Source organism: Ziziphus jujuba, chromosome 3 (genome assembly GCF_031755915.1).
Source record: "Ziziphus jujuba cultivar Dongzao chromosome 3, ASM3175591v1".
NCBI lineage: Eukaryota > Viridiplantae > Streptophyta > Magnoliopsida > Rosales > Rhamnaceae > Ziziphus > Ziziphus jujuba.
In genome coordinates, this window is record NC_083381.1 from 8635316 (window position 1) to 8640631 (window position 5316).

Below are 5316 nucleotides of genomic sequence, written 5' to 3' on the forward strand. Positions count from 1 at the left end.
GGTGGGTCACTCACCTTAAGCACGTGTATCAATCAAGATCCTCCACAGGATCAACTCTACTACCCACACGTGCACCTAAAATATCCACAATATACAAAACCAATTATTTTAATATTTTAATCGGGTAACACCCAAATGGGTACCCGAGGAGCAAACACAAATGACAACCAAAATTGACGAGTAATATACCGAATCGAAGCTTGAGTGACGAAGATTACGAATCCGGTCTTACTTCCCGGAGATCGGACCCGAAGTGGCCGGAATCTCGTTGGAAAGCTTTCGGGATTCAACTCTTCGATTCTCTCAATCTGTTGAGATTTGAGGAAAGGGGACATCGGATTTGGATTCAGGGGGTCAAAATTAGTGGGGAGGGACTGGCGGTGCAACTGGGTACTCGCCGGAACTGGATTTTCCGACGAACTGCCGAATCCCACCGTAAATCGTCACCGCCGGTGGCGCATTCGATGGCTGGTGGTCGAGATTTTTTGGGATTTTGTAGATCGAGGGGAGAGGGTTCCAACGGGACCGGCGGTGAGGCAAACGGAGGCCGGACGGTGAAGAGATCTAGGTTTGAAGATTTTCGGCCCCTCTCCAGAAAATACTTCAATCCCGGCGCGTCGAAGGTCCGGTAGCCGTGAAATTTGGTGGGCTAGCCAGAAATGAGGAGTGGTGAGGGGTGGCTGGTAGCCGTCGCCGGAAAACGCTCCGATCCTGGTGCATTATCGGCCGGTTGGAATTGTGGAGGCGGAGGCAGTGGGGTGCCCCGTGTGAGGAAAGGGTGCCCGGAAAACGGTTAAGTGGCGGTGGCCGGTCGGTTCTCTCTCTAGATCTCTCTCCAGCTCTCTCTCCCCCTCTCTCTCTCTCTCTCTCTCTCTCCTTTCCCCGCCGGCCCACCCGTTTTGCCAAAATAAAAGCCACCGTGGGTGACACTGTCCACTCACGGGATTGGCTAAAATTGGGACACGTGGCACGTATTGTTCACTCAAACCAGATATATTAAAATATTATGGTATTCGGAAAACTTCACATACCCATAACTTTTTAACCAGATGTCCGATTTAAGCGTGCCGCTAGTCTATGAACTCGTATCAACGAGTATTTTACAACCATACAAGAGTCAAAACAAAATTCTACAACCATAAAAAGTCAACTCCCGGCACCTTTTGGATAGTTTGAATCTTGACTTCTTTTGCCCATAACTTTCAAACCGTAGCTCCGTTTTCGACGTGCTACTAGTCTACGAACTCTGGGCATCATGTACTTTGCTACGGTACCACGGTTAACTAGAATTTCAACCGGAACAAAAAGTCAACTTTTGGCCCACTCGGTCAACGTGCAAGAATTTCGATGTGGTTTGGAATGGGGTGTTACACTAACAAGTATTCTTTGTTCGTGAATAGCATTTCAAACAGATAAATCAATTAATTGAATTCATATGAAAATATTATAGTAATTCCAATCCTTTAACTCTCTCATATCTATTGAATTGATCAATAAAACATCAATCCCTAAAATACTTTCAAATTTATTGGCCCATCAAATCTGACATGAAAGTCATGCATGCTTTTAAATTTTCACACTTCTCCATTTCTTTTTCTTTGATTTTTTTTTTCTAGCTTTGGTTTTCAATCCAAAAAAGAATATCTACTTTGGAGAACTGAAATGGAAAGAAAAACAAAACCATTAAACATTTAAATATAAAACAAATCAAGAGGAGAGAAAAAGAAAATGATACATATCTTGTTGAAGATAAATTTAGGTAAAAGGGAAAGCAAAACCATCCATATATATATGAGAGGAAATTAAAAGGAATGTCTTAAAAACCAATTTATATTTATTTATAGCCGCCACAAATATAGCAAAGACACTAAAAAATTTGAAGTTTTTAAAAATTTGTAGTGGTGCTAAATAGTTTTTCAAAACGAGATTTATGATCAAATACAGAAGTGGGTCAATTATTTATCAAATACATTGCAAACTAAAAAAGACATGTAAATAAAAAGTAAACGGAAGGGATGCTTGGTTAAGCATAGTGATACCCACTTCTATAACTTGTCCATGCTGATGTTTGATAGAGGCAACATGTTGAGGGGTATAAGGTTGACAAATTAAATGTTGGATCCTATAATTTTCAAAAACTGTTTTTAGATTGCAATATTCATGACCCTTATCAGAATAGATGGTGGTGATGGAGGTTTTGAAAAACTTTTCAACCATTAATTTAAAATGAAAATAAAAAAAATTAGAAACATATATACTTCTCAGCCATCGAAAAAATCCAGAAATCTTTGGTAAAATAATCCATAAAAACAACATAATATGAAAAGCCATCAATTGATTAAATGGAAAACGGACCTCATGTTGAAAAGGTGAAAATCTTATCACCTTATACAAGCCAAAGTTCACTAAGGTTTGCACCATCTTTCTTTTTTCACAAGAATTATTTTGTTAAATGTATTAAAGCAATATTTATGTCTATACTTTATGCTCTTTTTAATGTTTTTGAATTGCCTAAATATTGTTGTATCTATCTTAGGAATTGTCTTTTTTTGTTGGGTATTGCTATTTACTTGTAAATTGGCTATGTGCTAAAAATTGTGTTTCTAGTAATATATCACTTGTGGGGGCAGATGTGTTCTGTATTATTTGAACTAGATTATGAATTTTTTGATATATTGTAATAGATTTGTAAAGGAAAATATAGCAAAAAAAAAAAAAAACTCAGAAAATACTTGGGAAGCCTAAGATATGCAGGTTGCAAGTGGGCATCACTGCTGAGATTTCCAACAGTTATGGCCCACGAGTTTAAGATGAATTGGAGGCTTTACCCAATTCATTTGGGCTTTATCTTCTCCAGATTTCATCTTTAATATTTCAACATGCCACATATCAAAATTCAAGTAGTTTTGATGAACATATCGCACCCTTCTATCAGGTCAAAAGAGCTTTACCAGATTTGGAAGGAGACAGTTTTTGAAATTCAAATTCTCTCCAACCTTTACCATCCTTGTATATTTACATATGCAGCTGGTATTTGCACATTTTGTATCAAATTATTTGGTGGGAAATTTGCATTTTTCAAATTTTAAATACTTTATTTGGTCTCACACACACTACACATGTGTAAGCCAAGTTTTGTACCAATATAATACAACAATGAAATGAAAAAATATTATTGTGTAGTCTAGTTTGTGTGGACCTATTCTTAGCACTTCTTCTTCTTCCCTCCAAACAAAAAACCCTAACAAACTTCAATATCACTATACCAAAAACAAACACAAAAATCACCTAAGCATCAAACCAAAAATCAGATTAAAGGTTGTGTACAAGACTAACACCTCATGTACAACACTTTTGGCCAAATGAACCCAAAACCACCCCAAACTCTAACATGGTATTAGAGCTTTGTTTGATGCCATTGAGGGGCCTTTTAAGCTTTCTATCTAGCCTAATTTCTTGTGAGAGAACCCCCCATTTCATTCCTTTCATTTTTGGTTTGAAACAAAAATCTAACTACAAAACTCACCAAAAATATAACCCAAAAGATACTTTCTTCAAAATTCAGTTTCATGTCATGGCTTCTCAAAGTGTTGCACCATCCACTCCACCAAAATTTGAGAGCCAAAATTACTCCATTTGGAGCATAAAGACAGAAGCCTACCTACAAGCCTTTGGACTTTCGGATGTGATGGAAGAAGGTTATGAAGTTGAGGAGTTGAGAGCAACTACCACACAAGCATAAAGACTTGCACATGAGGTCGAGATAACTAAAGGATTTAAGGCCTTGACAGGCCTTCATTCTTTGATGAGTGACTCCATCTTCACTAGAATCATGTCTTTTACGAGTGCTAGAGAATTTTGGTTAAAGTTCCATGAAGAATTTCAAGTAAACACTATGATTAGACAAATGCAAGTTTTGAACTTAAAAAGAGAGTTTGAAACAATTAGAATGAAAGAAAATGAGTTTGTTAAGGACTTCACTGATAGACTACGAGGAGTCGTGAACCAAATTAAAGTCCTTGGAGAGCCATTGACCAACCAAAGGGTTGTAGAGAAGGTATTGGTGAGCTTACCAAAAAAGTTTGAAGTTAAGATTTCTTCCCTTAATCAAGAAATGTCAGTGAGATTACTTTGAGTGAGCTTATCAATGTCCTCCAAGCAACCAAACAAAAATGAGCCATAAGAAAAGAGGAGTATTTGGAAAGTGCTTTTATGTATAGTCAAAGCTAAAAGAAGAATAAAAAGAATAAGAATAAGAACAAAGGAGGAGCCGGTAATGGAGGTTTCACCAACAACAACAATAATTTCAACAACAATAACAATACAAGGCAACAATGTGGAGGACAACAACAAAACCATAGGGGTTATCCACCATGCTTCCATTGCAAGAAGTATGGACATACACCAAACAAGTGCTTTTGAAGACTAGATGCAACTTGTGATAAATGTGGGCAATGAGAATATGTTGGCAAAGTACGCAAGCAAGGACGACAACAAGGAAATTTTATGAATGAGGAGGTCGAGACCTTATTTATGGCTAAATGCCTTAAAACTGCAAGTAGTGGTCTTGATTGGTTAGTAGATAGTGGCTACTCACACTACATGACTTTTGAAGAAACCAACTTTGTAGACAAGGGTGAAGATATGGAAGCTTCATGGATGTAGAAGTAGAAGGAGACATTTCATCAAACACCAATAAAGGTATAAAACTTATCCAAAATATTTTATATGTGCCTTCATTGTGTGAAAACTTGTTGATTGTTGTACAACTACTTAAAAGGGGATATATTTTGAACTTTGGTTATGATGGTTATTTGATATCAAATGCTTTTGGAAATGAGGTGTTTAAATTTGCCTTAAAAGATAAAAGCTATAAGTTGAATTTACTAGATAGTGAACAAGCTTTGAAAGGCAAAGTTGAGTCCATTTCTCAACTTTGGCATAAAAGGCTTGGTCAGTCTAGTTATGGTGCAATGAAGACTATTGATGCCTTGTGAATGAGATTACCTTGATTGATGATGTGAAAAATATTTGTGAAGTTTGTCAACTTGGAAAGTCCATTAGGTTGTCATTTCCTAAAACTGGTGCATGGAGAGCAAAGGAGAAATTAGAACTTGTTCATTCGGCTGTGTGTGATCCTAAAATTGTGTCTTCCTTAAGTGGTTGTAGATACTTTCTCACCTTTATTTATGACTACTCTAGGATGTGTTGGGTTTATTTTCTCACACATAAGTCACAAGTTCTAGAAAAATTTATAGAATTTAAGAAGTTGGTTGAAAAGCAAAGTAAACCCACTTTGAAGTGTTTGAGGACCGA